The sequence below is a fragment of the Monodelphis domestica genome, chromosome 2, assembly GCF_027887165.1.
Source record: "Monodelphis domestica isolate mMonDom1 chromosome 2, mMonDom1.pri, whole genome shotgun sequence".
Lineage (NCBI taxonomy): Eukaryota > Metazoa > Chordata > Mammalia > Didelphimorphia > Didelphidae > Monodelphis > Monodelphis domestica.
Window position 1 is genome coordinate 173,108,693 of NC_077228.1, and position 27,616 is coordinate 173,136,308.

At 38.6% G+C, this 27,616-nt stretch overlaps 1 protein-coding gene across 10 annotated transcripts in view; it reads left to right on the forward strand.

The window, feature by feature from the left end:
• The first annotated feature begins 7,815 nt into the window (after nucleotides 1–7,815).
• The window catches only part of GATAD2B (GATA zinc finger domain containing 2B), a 102,173-nt gene continuing 82,372 nt past the window's right edge, over nucleotides 7,816–27,616 (forward strand). For 3 of the 10 annotated variants that reach the window (XM_056816420.1, XM_056816419.1, XM_056816416.1), the window contains exons 1-3: nucleotides 8,384–8,641; nucleotides 16,777–16,830; nucleotides 17,326–17,405. The gene's annotated coding sequence lies outside the window, so the exon portion shown is untranslated. Of the gene's footprint in view, nucleotides 8,642–9,059; nucleotides 9,177–16,776; nucleotides 16,831–17,325; nucleotides 17,406–27,616 lie in introns of those variants that run through there. The other 7 variants (XM_056816421.1, XM_056816417.1, XM_016430362.2 and 4 more) reach the window with 6 other exon arrangements.

The following is a 27,616-nucleotide window of genomic DNA, read 5'->3' on the forward strand; positions in this document are numbered from 1 at the left end:
TTGGAGTTCACAACTCCACCAACAGTGCATTAGTGACCAGTTTTTCCAGATCCCCTCCAACATTTGTCATTTTCCTTTTATGTCATACTAGCCAATCTTATAGGTATGAGATGGTAACAGACTTATTTTAATTTGCATTCTCTAATCAGACAATGATTCAGAGCATTTTTTCATGTGACTTGATAGCTCTTATTTCTCCTAAAGATTGCCTGTTCATATTCTATGATCATTCATCGATAAATGAGGCCTTTAGCAGAAAAATTTGTTGCAAAATTTCCTCCCCCCCATTCCTATTTTCTAATTTTGACTGCATTAGTTATGTTTGTGCAAAAGCTTTTTTAATTTCATGTAATCAAAATTAAGTATTTTATTTACTGTAATCTCCTCTATTTCCTGTTATGGTCATAAACACTTGCCTTATCTCTAGATATGACAGACACATTTTTCTGTGCTCTCCTAATTTATTTATAATATTATCCTTTACGTCTAAGTAATTTTTTCATTTTGACCTTATCTTGGGTGTGAAATGTTGATCTATGCCTGCTTTCTGACAAACTGCTTTCCAGGTTCCCCAGCAGTTTTTGGCAAATGTTGAATTTTTACCCCAAAAGCTTGGATCTTTCAACTGATCAAACATTAGATTACTGAAGCCATTTACTACTGTTTTATATTTATTTCAACAGAGTATTTGACCCACTATTTCTCATGCTATCCTTGAGGACAAGAAGATGATAGTGATGTAGACCTGGAATGAGTTGAATAAACAGACCAAGAAAGTAGTTATTAATGGAGAATGGAGGTTTTTTATGAAGTGACTCAGGGATCCTTTGCTTAACATTTTTATTAGTGTTTTGGATGAAGGTATACATGGCATGCTTATCAGATTTGTAAATAACTAGAAAACAATAGGAGGTTCCCAAACTATCCATGGGTATGAAAGACCAAAGTTAATAAGATGACATTTAATAACCTTTCTTTTTTTTTTAATCAACTTTACAAGGAAGGAGGAAAGGGCAGATAACAGAATTGCAGAGAATCACAGATTTAGAAGAATCTCAGAGGCAGGCTAGTCTTTTCCATATCTGAACAGTAATCCTTTTTGACATACCTCATACCCATAATATTTGGCTCATAGATTTCTATTGAGAAAGATCACACTTCTCTGGCAAATCCTTCCATTTTTGGATAACTCTATTAGAAAGTTGTTTTTTTTTTCTTACAGCAAAGCATATTAGTGTTTCTATATGTCCCACTTATTTCTTAGTTCTATGGCACTAAGCAAAATGTTTATTTCCTTTTACCTATTCACATAGTTTTCATCACCTCTCACCTGGATTATGGCAGTGTCTACCTAATTGGTCTCCCTGTTTTTGAGCCTCCCTTCTCCAATTTTTTCTCTATATAATTGCCCCACAGTGATTTTTCCCTTACGTACAGATCTGACCATATTCCTTATACAGTAAACTCCATTGACTCCCTATTGCCTCTAGGTTAAGATCTAAACTCTTGTATTTGGCATTTAAAGTCCTTCACAACTTCATTTCAACCTGTCTTTCTAACTTAATTATACATTTACTTCTTTTCCTACACTCTACGGTCCAGTCAGACTAGCATTCTCTCATATAGTACCTCTCTCACCTTTTTCACTGGTTGTCCTCCATGCCTGGAGTGCTTCCTTTATGTTAGCTCAAATTCCACATCCTGGAAGAGGCCTTTCCTTTTCTCTCCCATTGCTAGTGCCTTCTCTCTTAGATCACCTTTCATTTACTTTGCATTTGTCTTTTATTTTTTAAAAATACCTTCTGCTAGCCTCAATTTTAAGACAAGAGCAGGAAGGACTAGGGAAATGGGATTAAGTGACTTGCCCAGGGTCACACAGCTAGGAAGTATCTGAGACCATATTTGAACCTTCTGGCTTTAGGCCTGGCTCTCTAACCACTATGTTTCTCCATGTATATGTCTTGTTTGCCTGTTGTCTCACCTATTACAATATAACTCTGGTACTTAATAAACTACTTAATAAACACTTGATAATTGATGATCATAAGGCACGACTCCAAGACCTTCGCCACTCTGCTTATCCTGCTTTGAATGTTCTCCAATTTGTCAATGTTCTTCCTAAACTGTGGTACCTCCAAATTGAACACATTACTCTGAGTTTGTTTTAACCAGAGAAGCCTACATATGAATTAAGATCTCTGGTATTAGACAATATAGCTAACATTGAAGACTAACCAAGAATTAGCTTTTTTTTGGTGGCTTCATCACATTTTTGATCCACTCATAAACTATTGTACATTTATGTCTTTCTCATCTGTGCAATTTATTTGAAAAAGATCAGGGGATCTTAGTAGTTCAATATAAGCTAACAGTATGACATGGTAGATGAGAAAGCTAATTCAGTCAAAGACTGAATTAAGAAAGGCAAGGTCTAATAAGAAGGGATGTGATAGTTCCTTGGGTCAGTGTATAATTGGAGTATTGTGTTCATTTCTGGGTATCCCATTCTAGGAAGGACAATGATATCCCTGAGAACACCCAGAGGAGAGCAACTAAGCCAGCAAAGGGTCTTACATTTACCCCATGTAGAAATTGGAACTAAACCCAAAGAGCTATAAAATTGTGCCTACCCTTTGATCCTGAAATGCCCCTACTGAATCTGTATATCAAAGGGATCATAAAGAAGGGGAAAAGACCTACTTACAGAAAAATATTCAGAGCAGCTCTTTTTGTGGTGGCAAAGAATTGGAAAAATTTTTTTGAGTGAACAGAAAGTCTTTTCCTTCCCCCCCTTTTTTATGAAGATATTTTATTTCATTACTTACATATAACAATTTTTTTCTTTTTTCTTATAAATTTTATTTTATTTTTAAAGTTTTTTTATTTAATTAATTTAGAATATTTGCCATGGTTACAAGATTCATGTTCTTTTCCCTCCCCTCCCCTCCCCTCCCATAGCTGACATGCAATTCCACTGGGTTTTACATGTGTCATTGATCAAGACCTATTTCCATATTATTAATATTTGCAATAGTGCGATCATTTAGAGTCTACATCCCCAGACAAATCCCCATTGACTCATGTGATCAAGCAGTTGTTTTTCTTCTGTGTTTCTACTCACACAGTTCTTTCTCTGGATGTGGATATCGTTCTTTCTCATAAGTACCTTAGAAAGTTACAATTTTTTACAAACTTTTTTTGAAGTTATTTGATCCAGATTGTCTCCTTTCTTCCTTTCCCTCTCTACCTTTCTGGAGATAGTAAGCAATTTGATCTGAGTTATATATGTAGTATCATGCAAAACATTTCCATATTGTTTATTTTTATAAGAGACTAAAACTAATTGAAAACTGAGGGGACATCCATCAATTGGGGAATGGCTGAACAAATTGTGGTATATGTTGATGATGGAATACTATTGTGTTGTAAGAAATGATGAATAGAATGATTTCAGAGAAAGCTGGAAAGATGTACAGGAACTGATGCAGAGTGAAATAAGCAGATCTGGAAGAACACTGTACATAGTAACAGCAATATCATGCACTGATCAATTGTGAAAGACTTAGCTGCTCTTAGTAATACAATGACAATTCTGAGGGACTTATGACAAAGAATGCTATACACCTCCAGAGAAAGAACTGTTGGAGTCAGACACCGATCAAAGTATGCTATTTTTCACATTTAAATCACATTATTAATGGTTTTATTTTATGAGTATTCTCTTACAAAAATGACCAATATGGAAGTGTGTTTTGTATAATCTAGATCAAATTACCATCTCTGAGAGAGGGGGGAGGGAAGGCAGGGAGAGAGACAATATGGACCTTATAATTTTGGGAAATGTATTTGGAAAATTGTTAATGCATGTAATTGGAAAAGTAAAATATCTTTTGAATTAAAAAAAATTTTATACCATGTAAAAATCATCTAAAGAACTGGAAATGTTTAACTTTTCATCCATATCTCTCCTGTCTTCTCTAGATTTCTTGAGAAAGCCATCAGCAATAGATATTTCCATTTCCTCTCACTCTTCTTAACCCTTTGTAATTTGTCTTCTGACCACATCATTCAACCAAAACTGCTCTCTCCAGTATCCAGTGACTTCTCTCTCTTTAAAAAAAAAAAAAAATCCTTACCTTCTGCTTATCCATTGTGAGCACTAGGCAATTAAGGTTAAGTGACTTGGCTCAGGGTTACACAGTTAGGAAGTGACAGAGATTAGATTTGAACCCAGGACTCCAGGCCTGGAGCTCTATCCAGTGAGCCACATAGCTGCCCTTCCAGTAATCTCTTAATTGCTAAATCCAATGGCCTTTTCTCAATTCTCAATCCTTGACCTCTCTGCAGCCCAAATTGACACACTGATCATTCTCATTAATACTCTCTTCTCTAATTTTTAGTATGCTATTTTGTCCTGGCTTTCTTCCTACAATATGACTACTCTGTCTCCTTTGTTGGATATTCATCCAGATCATGCCTGATAATCATGGGCATCTCACAGGGTTCTTTCCAGGGCCCTCTTCTCCCTCTCTTTTATTTCACTTGGTGATTTTATTATCTCCCATGGAATTCAATGATTGTCTCTATGCTAATAATTCTCAGATCTAACCTTTCTGCTGACCTCCAATATCACTTTTCAATACTTGAACTAGATGTCCTATAGACATTTCAGACTCAATGTGTCCCAAAATTAAACTCATAATCTTTTCCTCCAAACTTCCTTATTTCTGTCAAGGACACCATTATTCATGCAGTCCCCTAGGCTCACAGTCTACATACCATCCTTTACTCCTTACTCATCCCTTATAACCAATTTATTGCCAAAACTTGTCGATTTTATTTTTTGAACCATTTTTCAAATATACTCTTCTCTCTTCTGATACTGTCACCATACAGGAGCAGGTCCTCATCTTACTTTTTCCCACTGCAATCCATTTAGCTTCCAAAGTGATTTTCCTAAAGCATAGCTCCTATCACATTCTTTGTCTCAATAAACTCCAAGATCACTTTCAGGATCAATTATGAAATCCTTCGTTTGGTATTCAAAATTCTTTATGACCTAGGGCACCTCCCCTATCTTTTTAGACTTTTTATATCTTACTGCTCTGTCCCCATCCCAGTACTCTTTGAACCAGTGACACTGACTTTTTTCTTGTTCCTGAAACAAGATACTCCATCTTTTCGTCTTCCTTTTTTTCTTTTAAAAAATATTTTTATTTCATTAAATATTTCCTAATTACATGTAAAAATGTTTTAAACATTCATTTCCTAAAATTTAAAATTTTCTCCCTCCATTTCTCAATTTTCTGACTCCACTGATATTCCTTCATGTATAGAATGCTCTCCTTCCTGGCTTCCTTCAAGTCTAGCTAAGATTTTGTTTCCAACAGTGTCTGTTCCAATATTTCTCTTTATTTAACCCTTACCTTTTGTCTTAGAATCCATACCAAATATTGGTTCCAAAGCAGAAGACTGGTAAAGGCAAGGTGATTGAGGTTAAATGACTTGCCCAGTGTCACAAAGCTAGGAAATATCCACCTAGCTATCCCAATCTCTCTTAATTCTAGTAATTTTCCTCAATCTATCAAACAACTAAGCACCTATTATATACCAGGCCACTGTGCTAAACCTGGGGATAACAAAAAGAGACAAAAGATAGTTCTGACCCCTAAGGAGTTTACAATCTGAGTTAAGCATCCTTCTGTTGTTGTTTAGTTGTGTTCAACTCTTCATGATCCCACTTGGGGTTTTCTTGACAAAGATACTAGAGTGGTTTGCTATTTCCTTCTCCAGCTCATTTTATAGCTAAGGAACTACTTGAGTGACTTGCTCAGGGTCACACAGCTACAAAGTATCTGAGTCCAGGTTTGAACTCAAGAAGATGAGTTCACACATGGCTGTTTGCTTGTTGTCTCTCATTTGATTTTTAGCTCCATGAGGGCAGGAGCTATCTTTTACCTTTCTTTGTAGCCCCAGTGCTTAGCACAATACCTGGCATATAGTAAATGCTTAAAACATATTTTTCGACTGACTGAGTCTTTTGGGGAAAGGAACATATATCTGAGGGGCTATCTGGTAGAAGAGATAAGATTTGTTCTGCTCTTCCTCAAAAGACCTAACTAGAAAGCAATGAAGGGAAGCTGAGGACAGGTTTGATGTAAAGAAAAACTTCCTAATAATTATAACTGTCCTAAAGTGAAATGCTTTGCTTTAGAAGTCACATGACTTCTTCCTGCCTTAGCTACTTTGGATTAAAAATCTTCCTTTCCCAAAAAATTGATTTTCTGTTGAGCAATAGGAGCAGTTACTTAAGACCTACTGATAATGAGTCTTTGCTGAAGCCAATAGTACCTTTTACTATAATATTTTTCCTTGATTACTATGTTCCTGTAGAAATAGTTTCCCCTCAATGCAGCAGAGTACTCAAATACAATTATAGAAGAGGAAAGAGAATAGTTGAGGGGGTAAAGTTTGTATCAAAGAATTTAATTGAATTATTAGCAAGTATTACAATTGGAACAATATCATTGGAAGATAGCAATGGATAAGACCACTTTAGGAATTGAAGCAGAACCTTTCATTAGATAGTCTTGCCCAGGGAAGGAATGAAAATAGATTCCTTTTCCTCATTTAATAAGTCTAGTGGCACAAGTATGGATACAAAGTATTTAAAAACCTAGAGGAAGGCTTCCAGCACCAGTTAGTTCCTTTATGGGAGAATTTATGGAATTCCAAGGCACCTAGGCTCAGTGGATAGAGCCTGGGCCTGGAGTTGTGAAGGTCTAACTTCAAATCTGACCTACAACACCAGCTCTGTGACCCTGAGCTATTTAAAAGACATTTAACCTCTGTTGGTCTTAATTTACTGGAGAAAAAAATGGCAAACCATTCTAGTATCTTTGCCAAGAAAACCCCATGGACAATATGGTCCATGGAGTCATGAAGAGTACACATGATTGAACAACAATAACAACAGGGAATTGCAGAGACAAGAATGGCATAATATAAAGTTTCAATCTGTACTGCTGGAGAGAGAGCTTACATCAATCAGATCCTAGTCAAGTGTGGCATAGTGAAAAAGATGCTGAATTTGAAGTCAGAGACCTAGATCTGAATCAAGATTGGGTCTTTGTAATTTAATATCTATATGAACTTTAACAAATTATTTAATCTCTTTAAGCTTCCTTCCTCATCTTTAAAAGTTGGATGACCATTATGAAGGTGGGGCCTTTTTTCATTTAGTCTTTGTATAGCCAGGATCTAGTAGAGGGCTTTGCTTGTATATGGTAGTTCTCTAGTAAGTCCTTGATTATTTGCATGGATCTCAGCCGGTTTTATCCTACAAGATGCAAATCCAAGTTGCAGTCTGGCTTGTTCTATGCTAGATGTTTAAAACCAAGGCTAACCAAAAGGTAATACCCATGATAGGGCAAACTGCTCATGGCCCACCATGGCTTTAATGGACCCTGTCACTAAATATTTCCCCAACACGATCCCTCCCCTTTCCATCTGTATCTTGGAAGGTTCGGGAGGCCCGATATCCATTCTCATCACCCTGGAGCTTTCCCAAGGCTGGGCTTGTGGATCCGTTCAGTATCATCTAGGGCTCCACAAAGAAACGCGCCATTGCCTTCTTCGCATTGGGGATAGAAGGCCCGATAGCAGCCTCCCCCATAAGGTTAGGAGCCAGTTCTCTAAGGGCCTGAGATGCCCCTTCTTCCCAAGGCTCCCTCGATAGGTCTACAAAAGGAGCAGTAGGAGACAGCGGCCTGGCTGATCACAAGAATAGCCAGGCTAACACCACGGGAGGGGGTTGGCCACGCCCCGGTGGGGCAAGGGCCTGGCTCCCGGGCCTAAAGGGAGCTCCATTAGGGAGAGCTAGGCTTATGTCGCGAGGGCACAACGCGCCGTCGAAACTCCAGGCTCCTCCAGAGCTTTGGACACTTTCTTCATTTTCGACCCTTGAGGTGAGAAGAACGACAGAGGCGGGCAAAAGGGATCCTAGTTTTGGGGGAGACTAGCGTACGGCGGCTGCCTGGGGACCAAAAAGTCTCTGAGGGAAAGTTGCAGCCTGAAGCGATTTTTTGACCCCCGACACTTAATAGGCAGCAGAAGACCCGGATGTGTCTGGGGCTGGCTGAGGTACCCATTAACGCGCCCCCGCTAGACCATCCCCCTTTTCCACTTCTTATTGGACAACATATACATCAATCATTGCCTAGTTAGCCATTTACTCGCCAAGGGCGGGATCGTGTTCGGGCATCCTAATCTCAATTGGTGTGCTCGAGGAGAGGAGGGCAGGACGTTGGGTGCAGTTCGACCAATGGGCGTCGTGGCGTGTGGAGGAGGTGGAGCCGGAGCGCTTGGCAGCTGCCCAATCAGCGTCCTTGTTTGTGTGGTGCCGCCGCCGCCGCCGCCGGTGCCGCCGCCGCTGTCCCTGTCTGTACCGCAGTGTCTGCTCCGCCCGCCAGCCCGCCCCGGCCCGGCTCGGCCCAGCCCGCCCTCTCCTCTCCCCTTCCCCTCTCCCCGGCCCCATAAGCGGGGGCCTGGAGTCCATACTGCCGCCGCCTTTTCCTTTTTCGCCGCCTCCATTGCCGCTTTAGGAGACGGTCCGAGCCGGGAGTTCCGCCGCCACCGCCAGGTAAGGAGCCGCGGCCTAGGCCAGCCCGCCCGGGGGCGGTGAAGAGGGAGGGCAGGGAGGAGGGAGGCAAGCGGAGGAGGGGGAGGGGTAAAGGGATAGGTGGATGAGCTTGGGGGGAGGGGAAGCGGCCTCGAGCCGACGCCCGACCGCGCGCCCCCGCCTCGCGCCCCCTTTCTCCCACCTCACCTCTTCCTAGCTCCCCCAGTCTCCTGGCCCCGCACCCCCGCTTCTCCGCGCTCCCTCGCCCCACCCCCCCCTTCGCGCGCCCCCGTCTTTCACTTCATTCCCGCGCGTCCCCGGGCTCGCGCCCCCTCATTCCTTCTCCTCTTACTCCCCCTCCCCCCCAACCTCGCGCCCCGTCTCTCCCTCCCCCCCTCCCCTGCTTCACTCGGCGCCTCACGCCCGCCACTCTCTTCCCCCTTTCCTGCCTCGCGCAGCCCCATTTTCAAAAAATCTACCTAACCCCAGTTTTTCCCTGGGGAAAGGGGGGGGCGCCCCTCCTTTCGGTAGTGTGTGTGCCGGGTGGATGGAACCGGTAAGGCGGTTTTAAGAGTGGGGGTCACAGCGAATGGTTTATCTTTGCATTTAGGCAAGGGATTTTCGATCAGGAGAGGTCTCTGCGACCCTTTATTCATCTATTTTACACCTCCACCCCCATCCCCCAGCTAGGAGATAATTTCTGTAGTGCTAGCTAGGCCACCTTTCTGCACAGTAACCCAGGCCCAGGCTCAGTGGATCTCCACCCTTCCCGTTCTCTTACCGCACCACCCCCCCCCCAAAAAAAAAGAAAAACTGGATCTTTACGGTACTTTTTCTTTCCTGTGCTTAATTATATATATTATGCAATTGGGCACCCTTGGATGAACAGAGGGACTTTCTCCTGGGTTACCGTGGGGCAGCCTTCCTTTTCCCTATAGGTGCTGTAGCCTTTTGATCTCCCTCAGATACCAACTTCCCTCCAACCACAAGATGTCAGCTCTTTGGACTGGCACTGAGGTGAGGATGGAGGCGTTGATGGTGGGTGGCATGTGGAGGCTAGCTGAGCCATCCGCCTTTTCCTCTGCTGTCATCTCTGGGGAACCAGACAGCCTCCTGAAAACTGGCTTCCTGGCTTACATTAGAGAATTTTTCTTTCTTTTTCTTTGCGAGATCCTGACTAGTTGTGGAGCAACCTAAAGCAGAGAAGTCTTAGTGTCCTGAGGGGAAATGTACTGGATTGTTGGAGAAAAGTTGTAACACCAGTAAACCAGTATGTTGGGGGATTGGAGGTGTGATTACTTTATTGATAGTAACTCTCAACAAATGAATTCTGTTTAAATTTTGGCAGAAATATCGAGTATTTTTACAAGAGGATTGTAGTTAACTTGCTTGGAAGTTTGATCTCAATTTTACTGATATCCTTGATGCTATGAACCCAGAACTTTTTAAGTCTTGAGAATTATTTGATTTTTTTCCCCCTCCTGGTGCTGAATTTGGTCTCGATTATTGAAGAAGGTAGTTGCCTGAAATTAGTGCTCAATCATCTTATAGTTAAAAAGGAAGCTGCTTCTGGAGGTGTGCCCCAGAATTGCATTTGAAATAGTTCTTTTCTGTTGTGTGAACCCAGGCTACTACTTGCTGCCTACAGGATTTGTTTAGGGTATCATTCAATCTATCTCTATCAGTGAATATTTAATTAGCACTTAGTTTGTGCCAAGATTGTGCTATGCTCTGGGTAGCCCTTTCTTGGGCTTTTCAGTGTGAGTAGTCAAGTGTTGTTGAAAATCTTAGCCCAACTGAGAACTCTTCAGAATAGAGGAATGGGGCAGAGATGTAAGTCAATACTTACAGTCCAGTGGCAAAGATTGTATTCATGGTTCCATCTGTTAGACTATAAGCTTCCTGAGGACAGGAACTGTTTTTACAGTCTTTCTTTTTGTCCAAACTTAGCACAGTACGTGACACTTATTAAGTGCTTGATAGATGCTTGTTGATTAGCCTGCCTGCTTGGGCACAGGTGTTGGAAAGCAAGGATCAGAAGGCTGCCCCTGTGAGTTTAGTGACCTAGTTCCAAAAGAGGGAGGTGAGGTTGATGGACCTTTGCCCTGCTCCAGACCTCTCCTGAAAACCCAGTCTGTAAGGAGAGAGTGACTCAAAGCTGACAACAGCATCCATCTTCATGACACTGTGGTTTATATGTGGTGTGTGTTAACTTCCTGTTTAGAGCCTGGCTGAATAAAATCTGCATTCGAATACTTGCTTAGGAACAATGTTAATCAGACTCCCTGACCAGTGATTAAGACTTGTACTTTAGCCCACTATTCTGGCTCCTTTTTGCCTTAGGACCATAGTAGGGCAGTGCTGGAGGCAGGGAAGTGTGGGGAATTTGCTTTTCTGAACTTCTCAATCTTAAATCACACTTGGAAGCCTTTGTGTATTTTTTTTTCTTTTTGGCAAGGTTCCCAACATTTTTTTTGCCAGCCGATGGGCTGGGTCTCCAGGTTGGATTTTGGTTCAGGAATAGCAGATTTGGAGAGATATCCTAGTGTTATGTACTAGGCTCATCTTGGATTGGGGTGGTGGTGGTGGTGGTGGTGGTGGTGCAGTGGAGCCAGTAGTATTCCAGATATAAACCACAGAGTTTTGTTTCAATTTACTGATTACACCTCCACCCCTGCCCCCCAGCTAGAGGTATATATGTAGGGGATCAGCAGCTGTGTTGTCCTGGTTTCCAGACTCTGAAGCATATTCTATGTTAGCCACTCCATTAGGAGCCATACTGACAAGCAGCCCCCCTGCTCTCAGGCTCAGAAGGCTCTTGTTGCTTTGGCTCATTGAGAAAAGCCAAACCAGCTTTGGTTGATTATAACAGACACTGGAGAAATATTGAGACTTGAGACATAACTGAGACTGAGGAGATTTTTTTTTTTCAGGCCCTTTGCAAGTCCTTAAAACCCTACATCATTTCATATCAAGGCACAATAGCCAAACGTTTTCTGAGACAGTTTGGAGGGAAAGGAAAAAAATGAGACACACACCCAGATTGACTATAAATCTAGTCCCAGCGTAAAGCTGTCCACCTCTCACTCCGGAAAAATCCAACCTATCAGACAGTGCCACACGAAGTTGCAGTTCCCTAGCTTTGGCTAAGCCTGGGAAAAGATGCATAAGGAAGTCTTGCCCCTGTCTGCAAGGACTGGCTTTTGCAAGGAAAACATCAGTGGGTTATATTGTGAGGCAGTTCTTCAGGCTTGGATTCCCCACCCCCCTCAATCCTCATTTTATTCTCCATGTTTTCATGGGTACTACTATAGGGTTTTAACGGATTGTAAAATTCATGGAGCAGATAGTTTCACACTTTTGATAAGCTGCAAAATAATCAGGTGTGCTTTAGAATTGCTACTTCTTTCTATATTCTTCATCTTCCATCCCTACTGTAAAAGTATTCCTACTTAGCCTGATTCATCCAGTAGAGGACTTGACAGTATTTGTGGGATGTTTGTATGTTTCATCTTTCTAAGATTTGTTTCCTGGTCTCCTCCCAATAATATCCTGGGCCCCCCAATTCTCTTAATTCCTGTCATTATTGTAGTCTTTGTCACCAGATAGCTTATCAGAAGTTTCAAATTCAGGCCATACCATATAGTTTGCTGATTTTAAGGGGTTGAATGTCCAAATCCTAAATCCTGAGGAAACTTGGTAACTATGAAAGCTTCTGAGTCATTAGTCAAGCAGTAACTGAGGAGACCAAGAAAGCAAAGGATAGCACTAACTTCCTAACCCATTTCTTTCCTTTCCTTCAGGTCTGGCTAATTGGCCAATAGGTAGAATTCTGCAGATTTTGATTCTGTTTGAGTGACTGTTGGATTTGTCCACCTCCAAGTTATTTGAATAAGAATGCTTTTAGTCCCTTAACCAAATTTTGTTGACACCCCTCCCCCCCTTTTTAAAGAGAAAGTAGAACTTGTAGTCTCCAAGGAATGAGCTAAAATTGTCTCTGGATTTAGGTTAGACATTAGTATTATTTAAAACATAATAGGTTGGAATATGTTACCTAGGGATGTTGTAGGAACTCTTTAATAGGACATATTTAAAAGATAGTTGTTTATTTTTTTACATGCAGCCTATGGTGGAAATATAGAAAAATGAACTTAATAAATTGAGGTATACTACTGTGTCTTGATGAACTGTCTGTTTTTTTGCATTAAACTGAATTTTTCCCTCAAATCTGACTAAGGCTTCTGCTCTGCATAATTTATTAAACAATTAAGTACTTTTTATGTGCCAGGTGCTACTGATGGAAAGACAAAATGAAAAAGTCCCTGCCCTTATGGAACTTAAATTCTATTGAGAGAGAACACATAATTAAGATATACAAAATATACACAAAATAAATACAAGGTAGTTTGGGGAGAGGAAAAAAGATAGGAGCAGCTAGAGTGATAAGAAAAGGTTTCATGTGAAAGGTAGCACTTGATTTGAGTTTTGAAAGAACATCAAAGGTTTAAGAAGCAGAGGTGGGGAGGAAGTACATTTCTAGGCACGAGGGACAGAGTGCAAGGGTTACAGAGACTAGTGATGGCCTGGGAAAATAGTAAGAATGTCAAAGAATTAGAAGTCTTTTTGCAGAAAAACCTTAGATTTTAGAGGAATGAGACAGAGATGGATTGATAATAAGTTATGATCAGATAAAGAATTTCAGGGTTCTTGATCATAAAAGTAGACTACTTGTGTGTGATTGTGGGATCAAGGCTGTAGCCCATCTTTATTTGTGGCCAAGATGGAGAAGAGGAGCATAGGTAAGTAAGGTTCCTGTTAGTGTCTTCCTCGTTTTGGTTCTCCTCTTTTTATTTTCTCCCATCTTCATAGCTGTGGGCAGTGTTTTTAAGGGCTTTGCCTATTTTGATCAGTAGGTGTGTGATTCCCCTAACCTCTATTAAGTTTATCTTACTATAAGATGAAAAACTTGGTGAAGGGGGTAGCTGGGTGGCTCAGTGGATTGAGAGTCAGGCCTAGGTCAAATCTGGCTTTACACACTTCCTAGGTGGGTGATCCTGGGCAAAATTACTTAACCCCCATTGCCAAGCCCATACCACTCTTCTGCCTTGAACCAATCCAAGCTGTTGGTTTTAAGATGGAAGGTAAGGGTTTTAAAAAAAACAAAAAAAAATTATGAAATGCCAATCTAACAAACCCCTTGAGGACCTCTCAAGCTATAGAATACTATCATTTTACTTCTTGGTCAGGCTAGATCTTTTAATGCCAACATCCTAAAAGAACTGACAACTTTTTATATGTTGCTTTTCTAGAGTAGCTAGTATTAGGGCAGTTACCCACTTTTAGAAATTGCTATGGGACTGGGGCTGCCATTTTGCCCCATATGCTTTTTGAGGGCATATGGAACAGCTAGGTTTTGCCTGGCCTCCATTCTCCATGAGTTCCCAGAGGGCCAGCTGTAACTGAGCTTCTGCCCCACCTTCCTGCATCTGACACATTGGAAGCCAGAGAGTAAGGTTTCAACTTTGTGAGTGAATTTAGGAGCCTGAGCCAGGAACAACAAACCCTTCATTTCCGGAGACATGCTAGTGGCCCACTGTAATGACTGGGAGTTACACTGCCCACCCATTAGTCTACCCCTTGAGGCAGATAGATCTGGAAATTGAGAGGAGGGAAAACTTTGGTATTTACTTTAAAATCTAAGGCAATCTAAAATTATAAGTAGAATCGCCCATTATTAGTTGGCAAATCTAGTGCTGTCCTCCTTTTAAAGATTTACATAAACTTGTTAATGTTTATCCCTCCCAATTTCATAACTTTTACCTGAAGTTAGCATCACCATGAGAGTTCTATAAGGAAGCATTTTAGACTTTTTTTCCATAGTAGTAGTATATGGTTCTTGGGCACAAGTTTCTAACTATCTTGTTATTTCTGTGACTAGATTGCTATATAAAAGGAATTGAACCTTATTGTTTTGTTATTGTCCCTGGCAAAGGGTAGGAGTTTCCTGGGATAGTAAGGCCACTTAGTCTTTTATGACAGTTTTATGTGACTAGGTGACTTCTCATGTATTAATTGATGTTCTGATATTGTTCTTTGCTCACTGTATAATTCAGATAGTGGAATATAATATATTCCTTAGCATAGTATAATGAGGTTTCATTAAAAGTTTCATTTTTAGAAATAATTTTTAAAAATCTTTTGATTTCTTCATTGAATTGAGAGCCAAGTTCCATTTCTTTTCACTCTGTCAGATGGAAACTAAATATGTGATATAATCTTTAGTTTTAGTCATATTTCTGATCACCTTTCTGCTGATTCTTTAGGGAAAAACAAAATACCAGCTGTTCCTTAAAATGATTTGTCTATGTGGTCTTGGCATAAATAGTCTGAAGACTTTTTAGGGAATATTAGTGAATTAGGTAAAGATCAGTTAGAAATGTGTCCAATAAGTATAAATGGTTGAGTACAGATAGCAAAGAAATCTCTAAAAGCCTTAAATGATTCATCCAATAGGAATTTACTAAATATTTACTATATACCAGGGGTTGGTGATACCAAAGAGATTAAAAAAATAACAGACTGACCTCAAGGAACTTACATTCCATCCAAGGAAACTATATATATACAGAATTAAATAAATAATTTCCAGAGGGTGGTCAGGAAAGGTTTCAGGTACAAGGTGATACTTGAGCAGAACTTTGAAAGAAACTTTGAAAAAAAAAGAAAGAAATATTGTAACATCTGTAAAATAGGGATAATAATACATAGCACTTATCTACCTCTTAATGAAGAATGTGCTTTAAAGCATCATAGAAATATGAGCTGTCATGCTTATCAGTCACCATCAATAGTCACTCACCTTGACCATCTGGTCAATGAATCCTACCTCTTTTCACAAGACAGATGTTCAGGAATATTGGAGAGAGAGTCATGGTAAAATAACCAAAGTCATCACTTCGGACAAAATGCTTCTTGCTTGTCTTCTCTCTCCCTCTTCCCCCCAAGAGAATAAGGATCTCTTGGTTAAATGTGTGCAGAGGTATTACTTACTGTGGATTGTACTGATTATTTGAACATTTTCCTACCCCTACCTCTGAATTCATGTCCTATTCAAAACACTATTTGGTGCAGAGGCCTCAAGTCACATGGAAGCAAGAACTGGGGCATTTGGGGTATTCGTTGTTTCTGTACTAGGTTAGATCTCCCATCTTTGCTGGCTTTCTTAACATCCTGCCATATCATACTAGATGGTAAAAAATACATTAGTTAAGTCAGTCAACAAGTATTTATTAAGCAATTACTATGTGGCAGGTACTGTGTTGGGTGCTAGAGATGCAAAAAGAACCTAACAAAAAAACCAGTCCTTCCTCTCAAGGAATTTATAATCTAATGGGGTAGACTATGCAAAGGATTATCTACAAGCAAGATATATACTGGCTAGATTAGAGATTGTCTCAGAGGGAAGGCTCTCTGTTAAGGAGAGCTGGAAAAGGCTTCTTGCAGAGGGTGGAACTTTATCTAAGACTTGAAGGAATCCAGGGAAACTTTTTAGAGAATATGAGGGTTCCAATAAAAAATAAAGGCCAAATATCTACAGTTAAGTGTGAAGTCTATACTCAATATAGTTTAGATTATTTAAAAGAAGGGAAAGAGTGAGGGTAGGAGGAACATGGGGGGGGGACTTGGGTTCAAATCTAGTCTCAGATACTTCCTAGCTGTGTGACCCTGGGCAAGTCACTTAATTTTGATTGCCTATCCCTTGCCACTATTCTGTCTTAGAATTGATATTAAGATAGAAGACAAGAGTTTTTAAAAAATAGTTGAAGGAGGATACTCATCTTAAACAAGGATGGACATTTGGTATGAGAGAGAAAGAAATGGGAAAGATGAGGAAGAGGAGAGAATGGAAATGACTAGTGAACCTGTAATTGTGGACTTTGGGGCTTATCACCTCTGGGTAAGTTAAGTTGTCCTTATTTTTCATGGAAATCTTTAAAAATAGAGATTATGAAAATGATAGCATCATAAATCTATGGCTTAATAATAGATGCTCACATTTATATATCTCTTTAAGGTTTGCACAGGACTTTGTACCTTATCTTATTGGATCCTCACAATAATCCCATGAGATAAGTGCTGCTATTCCCTTTTTACAGCTGTGGAAACTGAAGCTTGAAGAGGTTAAGTGAGTTGCTCAGCCAGTATGTGAGGTAGGATTTGAATGTAGTCCTTCCTGTCTTCAAGTGCTCTGTTCATTCACTACACTGATTACTCAGTCTTTGCTTAAATACCTATAGTGATGGGGAGCTTGCCACTTAATGAATTTCCTTTTGCTTTTACATTTTTTCTTCAGTTACATATTAAAAAGAAATTTTTGGCAATTATTTTCTGACATTTTACAATTGAAATTCTCTCTCTCCGTCCCTCCCTCCCTCCCTCCCACCTTCCTCCTGTCCTCAACCTCACCCTCTAGCAATAAATATATATTTTTTGGTATAGGTTATACCAGCCTTTTGTGCAGTACATATTTCCATATTGCTTATGCCATTACCACCTAATGAAATAATCAGTTCCACTTTTGTATAGTTCATATTGTTAGATCTTTATTGTAATGAAATCCACCTTCATTAGCATTGGATCTTGTATATACTTTTAAGTTTGAGACAACTAAAGCCTAATAAAATTACACTTATTTTCTCCCCCAGTTCTTCAAACCACATTTTCTGTATGAGCTTTTGAAGTAATATAACCAGAAACATCTTGGCACTTAAGAAAACTTTTTAAGGTAATAATTACTCTAGCTACAGGGCTTATGATCTTTCTTGGGAAAGAATAATGAATTTGTGGTGGTACTGCAGATTAAAACTCTTTAACTTATTACTGTTAGTGAATTGCTTGGGACACTAAGAGGTTAATAATAGCCAATATTTTTTTAACACTTTAAAGACAATTTTGGGAGGTAGATGCTCTTATTGTTGTTATTATTGCCATCATCATCTTTATCTTATAAATGCGAAAATCAAAACTGAGCAAAGTTAAGTGACTTGCCTATAGTCACACAGTTAGGAGTATGAGACAGAATTTGAACTCAGATCTTCTCTGACTCCAAATCCTGAGTTCTATATCCACTGTGACCTGGCTGTTTGAGAATACTATAGAAAGAAGAGATAAAGTTTCTTAGAAGAGAGAGTCAAGGTAGGTCCAGTCATATAGCTGCTGTTCTTGAAAAGGAGATTTGAACCCAGATTGACTTGTATCCAAGACCAACTTATTGCCACATTACCCCTTTCTTAGGGAGTTTAAAATATTCCATTGACCATTCAGTTTAATGGTTGCAGAATTTGTATACTTAATTTGAGAAATTTAGTTATATATTGTGAAAATCTTTCATAATTTCACTCGTCCTAAGCCCAGATGGAACTTTTTAGAGAACCTGGGACTCTCTTTTTCTCTGGGATGCAAATAACAATATCTCCTTTCTTTTTGCTGTGGAGTAGTTCCATCTAGGAAAATGACAACCATGTATTCTCTGCAATGTGGAAAATTTGGTGACTTCCTTTCCTAGCTGGCAGAATTCTTTTTTGTCATTAAAATGTAGTAGAAAGCACATAGGACTAGGAATTAAGACAAAAGTATGAGTCCTGGCTCTGCTGCTAACGTATCCATGTGACCTTGGACAAATCACTTAACTTAGTAAGCCTCAGTTTACACATTTACAAAATGATTTTGAGTTCCTTTCTAATACTAACATTCTGTGACTGAGTGGATGAATGAGGATAGCTAAATCCACAAACAAGTTGCTGGGAAACTGAAATGACTTGGCCATAACTAGTTATTTTATTTTTGTAATCCCTTTGTCCCCAGATTAAAATAGGCTCTTCAACAAAGATTGTTCTTAAATCTGACTTGATAAAACAGGATTTTTTTGCCCTGGATTCTTTTTTTTTTAATTTATTTTTTATTTTAAAAACCCTTACCTTCTGTCTTGGAGTCAATACTGTGTATTGGCTTTGCCCTGGATTCTAAGTATCATTTACATCATGGAAAGATGTACCTACCATTATCAATAATAAACATTTATTAAATACGTGTTGTATGTATTACTGCCATAATATTAAGAGAGCTGAGTACTGATCAAAAAGTCAATGGTCTGAATAGCAAAGACACGACATTGAGAGATAACAGAACTATGTAAATAGCTCTTCTCAGATGTTTTTACACTAACCTTCTTGGAGCAAAGATGAAGTTTTAATAAATAAATAAAATTGGTGCCATTTTAGACTTAAATGTTTCTTAAAATGGGGTCTCAACACCTGTTTATCATCTTTTACAACTTGAATAGGTGAACTCCCCTCTCTGAACCCTTTAAAGCAATCTCAGCTTTGCATAATCAAAATCTTGTAAATTCTGAGACTGAGTGGTTTGTGAAAGACTAAATCCTAATAAATGTTTAAGGAATAATTTGTAACTATCAGGAATAACTTTGCAATTAAAGTTAGCTGAATGGTACCTGATCCTTTTAACTTGAACCTGAAGGATTTTGCTTTTTGTTTGAGTTCATGTCTGTTTCTTATCTAGGTTGGGCACTGCTGATAAGACAGTATGGATTTGGGAAATTGTGCACTGTTTTTAATAATGATCATTAGCTATTACCTGACATGAAAACCACATTTAAAAAATATTAATTGGTTCATCTTGTGCCAGATGAATGGTTATAAATTTTGTAATATCACAGTTTCCACAAAGAATCAGAGTTTTGGGTGACTGAAAGAGTATTTGACTTTTGAGCAAGAAATGATAATAAGAGATATCATAAAGGAGGAGAATGACTAGAAAAAGAGGTGGTCCATTCATAAATGCAACAGGAGCACCAGAAAACTTTTTAAAATGTTTTTGTTTTTTAATTTAAAAATTTTTTTTCAATTACACAAAGAAACTGTGTTTGTGTGTGTGTGTGTGTGTGTGTGTGTGTGTGTGTGTGTGTGTATTTATTTTATTTGGTCAATTTCAAACATTATTCCTTGGTTACAAAAATCATATTCTATTCCTCCCTCCCCTCCCCCTGCCCTTCCTGTTGCCAACATGCAATTCCACTGGGTATTACATGTGTCCTTGATCAGAACTTATTTCCATGCTGTTGATGTTTGCACTAGGATGTTCCTTTAATGCCTGTACTCCCAATCATATCCCCCTCAACCCCTGTAATCAAGCAGTTGTTTTTCTTCTGTGTTTCTACTCCCAGTTTTTCCTCTGAATGTGGATAGTGTTCTTTCTCATAGATCCCTCCGGTTGTTCAGGATCACTGCATTGCCAATAATGGAGAAGTCCATTACATTCTATTGTACGATAGTGTATCAGTCTCTGTGTACAATGTTCTGGTTCTGCTCCTTTCGCTCTGCATCACTTCCTGGAGGTTGTTCCAGTTCCCATGGAATTCCTCCACTTTACGTAGAAACAATTTTTGACAGTTGTTTTCTGACATTTTGTGATTACGATTCTCTCCCTTCCTCCTTCCTTTCTCTTTCTCCCTCCCTGAGGCAGTAAATAGGCTGATATGGGTTATATCAGTAGCCCCAGAAAACTTACAAATATAAAAGAATGCTTTCAGTATATTGGGTAGATCTTCAGTAGAACATCTATGGAAAACAGAAAATAGTCACATATGATAGGAAGAAAAAGATTTTGATCTGCAACAAAGGAAAGAATGCTTACTTACATCAAAAGGACTTCATATTCTTTGAAACATTGATGTACTTCTGAAATCCATCACTTACAATCTGGTGCTACTACTGAATTTGATCGTCTAGGTAGCCTGGAATTTGAGGGTTGAACTTGAAGGGGGTGGGTGATAACTTTCTAAGAGTAGATTCTAAGGTGAAATGACTTTTTTCCAAACTTGAAGTCGATCAGCACAGATGGCAGATGATCAGACTTGCTTAACTCTAGATAGTCTCTTGGTTTAGATACCATCCTTGTATTTCCTTTCTAGAAAGGGAGTTACTGGAATGCCAATTGGCAGTAGGCAATATGTCTGCAGCCAGGTTATTGGAAAGAGAGTACTAGGCATCTAAAAAAGCTTCATTTTTAAAATTGACTTTCAAATCACTAATTTAGTCAGTTAATTCTCTGATTCTTGAATTTACTTTCATAAAAGAGATTAGACAGCTTTTAGAAGTAAGGAGCATATTCAGTTTAATGTAGTAAACATTTATTAAGCACCTACTTATGCTAGGCACTGTAAATTCAAAGACCAAAAAGCCCCAACCTGAAACTTGACCTTCTTGATCTCAAGGAGCTTATATTTCATTGAAGAAAAACATAACAGAGAAATACAAAATTCAATGTTTTGGGGTGGTGGGGAGAGTTCTAACAACTGGAAATGGGAAAGGTCTTGTATGCTGAGCTTTTTTTTTCCCTTTAAAAAGTGTTGTCTTGTTTCTTTACATCATCATGGTTAACTCTCTTAAGGGCTAGGCAATGGGAATTAAATGACTTGTCCAGGATTGTACAACTGGAAGTGTCAGAGGTCAGATTTGAACCTAGGACCTATTTCTAAGCCTAAGTAGTATTTTTTTTAAGGGGGGAAAATCATCTCATCCATGCATCGAAAAAGTCTGAAAACATGTGTATTTTCATAGCATTGGGAGGCTTGGAAGTAACTTCCCACATCTCTTTGAGTCATGCTTGATCATCCTCATCATTTTATTGCATTCCTTAAGTTGAGTTTTCAGAGGGAGCTAAGAATTCTAAAGAGGTAGATGAGAAGAAAGCATCTAGTGATTTAAATGGTGAATTAGTCACAATTTTAGAAAGCAGGAGAGAAATAAAAATCCTTGAGATGTACTCTTCAATATGTTTTCTTTCCTGTCATGAATGAAATCAATTTTATTAGAAAATAAAAAGGAAAATACATCTCGAGAACCACAAAAATGACATATATTTTAAATTACAAAAATGATTTTTTAAAAACAATAATGTAGTTGTGTACTACATAGGACTAGGGACTAGATTGATGAATTCATCAGCATAATTAGCTTACAGGTAAGAAAATTTCCTCTACCCATGAAGTGTGGTACCTCCTGTCTTCAGTTATATGGAATACTGAGAGGTGAAGCTACTTACCCAAATTTAAATTATTTGTCCATCAAGTCAAGTGTCCACTTTTTTTTAACAGTCTGACAGATGTTTTCTGAATTCGATAATCTGAGCATATAGCTAATGGCGAGAGAAAGCAAAAGTTAGAAGAATTGCATGCATAGTAAAAAACACGTCCTTATTGTATTCAGCTCATTTGGAAATTATTTCCTTCCTCTTATTGAACATCATTGATGTCCTAATGGTCTAGGAGCTAGGTACTGCTAACTCACTGCTAACTCTTTGATAGGTAGTGAGGACTGAGTTTTCAAGTGTAGGAAACAGGGCCTAAAGACATTAAGAGAAGATTTTTGCCTTCTGATGAGCTCCAACTTCATATTTTTCTTCTGCCCAGGTCTTTTATATGTGCTTACTGTGGTAGAAGAATAAATTTGCTTTAAATATTGAAAGTTTTCACTGTGGTATGTTTTCTTTTATACTTTTCTGGGGCAGCAAAATGAACTGTTATGAATCAAATAAAATGAACTTAGATTTGCTCTGATCCTTAAGGTGTAGGTAGGCATTTGTAAAGGGAGAGATAGATAAAAGTCAGGTTGAGTTGTTTCTTTAAAATTACAGGAGCATTGGGTAGCTTTTATAATCACAGAAACATGGAGCTAAGAAGGACTTTTTCGAGATCATCTAGTTTAACCAGCTACCTTTTACAAATGACATGGAAAATAACTCAGGGATCCTCTTATCTTCCTGGTCAGTGTTCTTTTTTTTGCTTCACTTACAGCACTGCCTCCATTTTAGTTTTGTAGATTTTTAAATACTATCAATTCACTTAACAGTTGAGAAAACTGTCCTGTGCCTCTTATCAGCTCTCTAAAGCTTTGGGTTACTTTCATATTTCCTTCTATAGATTGGTCAAAAGATTTGCTACAATGATGACTTTTATCTTCATGACTAGTTGACACAGATTTTTGGAAATGGAAGATTGAAAAATAATGACTGTACCATTAAATCATGTCTGGTAACCTGAAATAAGATCTGTGCCTTTGGTCTAAATAAGGAAAATACAAAATATTGAGAAAATTTTGATTAAAAACCATTATGAACTTTGGGGTTTTTGATAAAATTGTCATTTGCTGGCCTTTTCTTGCCTTCATATTGACTTAGTAAAAAATGACTGTTAAACCTTTATAAAAAAAAGAGAGAGGGTTAAGTGTTTTCCCCACTTACTTTAGTTGGCATTTTTCCCAGCATGCCCTGTTGATACTTACTTTTCAAAGGTAAATTAAGGTTAGGGTTAGTACTATTTTGTTGAGAATAATCAGAAGAAAATATGGTATCAGTGATGAGAATCAACCGTAAATAGGTTCTAGTCCTCTTTTAAATGGGTACTGTAGCGGGCAGGTAAACCATTATTTTTAACAAGCTAGAGATAGTCATCTTCAGGTTATGTTTTTGAAAGGAAATTTTAGCTTAAGGAAAATCAAATGAAACATGCTGACTTTCAGGGGAATTTCAAAATGGTTGCTCAGTAATAGTCCTTTGTCAAATAAGTCCAAATCTAATGCATTCTCCCCTCCCCCAATATGAATCACTCTTTAGCTTGCTTGTTCTTAAAGTTCCTGATTCTAATTTAATCTTGGAGACTTGACAATTAAATACCTACCAGAGCAGTGTGATTCCAAAATGGCAATTTCAATAGCTTATTGTTTATTACTTCACAACAGTTTTCTACACACTAGTAGCTGTATGGAGAAATGTGGCATTTTTGTATGCAAAATACAGTTGCTGAAGTACCTTCTGATTTGAATTCAAGGGCCTTTGTTTTAGCAGTATTTCTTGTATTTTAATGATGTATTAATTACATTGAGGGTTTAAATCCTGGGTACTGGACCTACAACAGGAATGGAGATTTGTATTACAGTGCAGTTGCCATTTTAAAAAAAGACAAATTCAGGGTCACTTGACAAGGAAAGTTTTTTTGTTTTTTTTTTGTGGGGAAGAATAGAGTAGGGTCTATGATTTCACTGAGGCAAAGGATTTCTGATATAGAGATAACTCCTATCAATTCAGGTGGTGGTGATTGCTCTGTGCCCTGGGGAGTAAGAGGTTAAGCCTCTTCCCTAGGGTCACATGTGTCAGAAACCATGCTTGAAACCAGGTCTTTCTGACTTCAATACTGGCTGTAGACTGTCTCCTCATTTTATAGATGAGGAAAGTTAAGTGATTTGCCAGACTCATAGAAGTTAAGTAATTTGCTTAGTTAGTTAATTAGTGATCATTTATTAAATGAACTAAGTACTGTTCTAAGCACTAGGGATTCAGAGAAAGTTAAAAACTGTCCCTGCCCTCAAAGAGCTCTTTTTTTTTTTTTAAACTCTTACCTTCCGTCTTGGAGTCAATACTGTGTATTGGCTCCAAGGCAGAAGAGTGGTAAGGGCTAGGCAATGGGGGTCAAGTGACTTACCCAGGGTCACACAGCTAGGAAGTGGCTGAGGCCAGATTTGAACCTAGGACCTCCAGTCTCTAGACTGGCTGTCAAACCACTGAGCTACCCAGCTGCCCCCATAAGAGCTCATATTTTAATGGCAGAATCAACCATACAACTATATATAAACAAGATGTATACAGGGTAAATTGGAGGTCATCTCAGAGGGAAAATACTGGTAGTGGAGAAGAACTAGGAAAGACTTTTGGCAAAAGTGTGATTTTAGCTAAGATTTGAAGAAAGCCTGGGAAGCCAAGAGGCAAAGACAAGGAAGGAGGACATTTCAGATATGGGAGCTAGTCAGTGAGAATACACACAGAGTCCAGAGATGGTGCAAGCAAGAGAGATGGTACCATTGTAGTGTATGTGGAGAGGAGCAAGGTCTAAGAAGACTAGGAAGAGGCCAGGTTATAAAAGGGCTTTAAAGGCCAAACAGAAGATTTTACATTTAATATTGGAGATAGTAAGGATTTATTCTGTAGTTGATTAGAAAGGGGGTGACATGTTCTGCTTTAGGGAATATTGCTTTGTTAGTTGGGAGGAGAATCAGCTAGACTGAGGAGAAACTTGAGGCATGGTGACCACTCAGAAAACTATTGCAGTGGTACAGCACCTGCAGATGGTGGCAGTGTCAAGGAATATATGTGTACACGTGGTGTGCATGCGCATATATACATATATATGTGATGTTTTGGGAAGGTAGAATTGACAGGATTTGGAAATAAATTGGATATGGGGGGGGTGAGAGTTAGAAGTTAAAAGATGACACCTAGGTTTCAAACCTAGGTGACTGAGTAGATAGTAGTATCTCAAGTTCTAAGAGGTTAGAAAGAGAGAAGTTTTTAGGGAAAAAGAGGAGTTGTGTTTAAGATATCTATGGGACGTCCAGTTTGAGATGTCTAGGTCAGTCACATTAGGTAGTTGGGTCCAGGCCTTCTGACTAAGTTATCTCCACCTTATTCTTAAGCAGAGACTTTCACTTCAGAGTATATGTGAAAGATTAATATTTTGACTTTTCTAAGAAAAAATGTTGACTTTGCAGTTTCTTTGCAAATATATACTGATCTTTTGCTTTTATCCTATTAGATAGAAGGTGGCACTAAGACAAGAGACAAATAAATAGTTTAGTAATCTGGTATGCATTACCTCCCTGGTTTCATCCCTACTGCCATCTCTCTTGCTTATTTTTTTTTTTAAACCCTTACCTTCCGTCTTGGAGTCAATACTGTGTATTGGCTCCAAGGCAGAAGAGTGGTAAGGGCTAGGCAATGGGGGTCAAGTGACTTGCCCAGGGTCACACAGCTGGGAAATGGCTGAGGGCTCTCTTGCTTATTATTGGAGGTAGCTAGGTGGCACAGTTGAGGGCTGGAGTAAGGAAGACCAGAGTTCAGATCTACCCTAAGATACTAGCCATGGCCCTGGAAAAGTCACTTAACTTCTATTTGCCTCAGTTTCTTCAACTGTAAAATGGGAATAATAATAGCACCTATGTTGAAGGGTTGTATCAAATAAGATAATATTTGTAAATCTTTTAGCATAGTTCCCAGCACATAGTAGATATTATATAAGTGATTTTTCCCTTATCATTGGATGTTGGGGGAAGAGTAATATTTGAACCATCTTTTAAAATTACTGAAGCTATGGTTTGGACAAATAGTTCTTTAAAAGCTTGTTAATCAGCAACTAACACTTGTGTGTTTAAAGAGCTAATTATTTCTCTTCTAAAAAGACCTTTCAGTTGAGATGTCTTAATAAGCTTGCTCTGTATAGTAAAAATAATGAATGTAAACTCCATGTTAAAAAGGCATCCTTAATCTCATAGATATGCAAAAGCAGATGATGAACACCTAAAAGCCAGATATCTAACCTACATTATATGTTGTAATCTTTCTTGGCCCCCAAATCTTTCCCATTCCATTGTGAAGCAATTTCAAACTACTATGATCCATTTTTCTTATTGTTATGATCCATTCTCTTAGCTCAGCTCTCTTTGTAAAAAGTAAAGAATCTAGATCAGGTGTGTGCTTCATATCTCTTTTCATGAGGGGATCTCTGAAGGGTCTAATCCTACTTAAGTCAAAGGTATGAAAATGTTCAAGAAATGGACCTTTTAGCAGAACCTTAATTGTGACCATTAAAATCAGCCCCTAAAAGGAGTTACAGACAAAGGGTAAGTAACTGAATTTTTTTGATGAGTTAATGGTAGAGGTGAAGTACTTTAAAATATCTTGGAGTTATAAGTGAGGCATCCAATTGATGTTTGATTTACCCAAGATATTCTTGGACACCTTCCTCTGCCCTAGTGTTTTAGTGCTGTATCTCTTGTACCTAGGTTCCAAGATTTTTTTTTTTAATCCTTATATTTTGTCTTAGTTATAAGACAGAAGAGTAACAAGGACTAGGTAGGCATTTGGGGGGTTTAAGTGACTTGCCCAGAGTTACACAGAAAGTATCTGAGGTCAGATTTGAACCCAGGTACTCCCAACTCCAGTTCTGGTGCTTTGTCCACTATGCTTCTAGCTGCCTTGCCCCAAAAGTACTAAAGGATTAGAACATAAGTCCCCTTTTCTCAGATCCTGATTTCTTCCACATACTCTGCTTCAGCCTACCTTCCCTTAACAGTTGAACAAAGCTTAGTCAAATAAGTGTAGAGACTCTTAATATAGAGTACCACCGAATGCTTTGTAGACGGCTGTAGGTATTGGCTTTATTAGGTGCTGTGTGGGGAAATTATAATAAACATTGCAGTACTAGAATATTAGAAAAATCATTTAAAAAATTATAGGAAGATTGGTATCAGGAACTATTTCTGACCTTTAGGACATTGAACAATATTGTTTCTCAGTTGGGATGATGTGCCTTCTATGCCTAGACCAAGGAAATCCATAAATTCAGAGAAGTTTATGAGTTTCTAACATAGACTTTATTTTTGCCCCAATAGTGAAGGAAAGTGACCCATTGTTCCCTTTAAGCTCCATTTCCTAATTAATATTGATATCCAGATCCTAGTTAATGACTGCCAGAAATTTTACTGGGGCCAGGCAATGTTTTCCTCCTTGAAATATGTTCTGAGCACTTGTTCAGCTCTTTTACTAATGTATATCTAATCCCACCCCCACCCCAAAAATAAGTATCATAGTGCTTTAAGGTTTTCATAACCCTTTACATGTGCTCTATAAATACATATGCTATATATTTAGTCTTTTCTACAACCTTATGAGATAGATACTATTGTCATTTCCATTTTAAAAATACTGAAGAAGATGGATTAAGAGACTCAGATAGTGAGTGAAGCAGGATCCGAGATATTCAAGTCTTTCTGAATCCAGGTTCCCTTTTCTCTCCACCCTCAACATTTGTTAATAATAATTTTATTTTTTCTCCAATTAGACATTAAAAACAATTTTTAGTATTCTTTG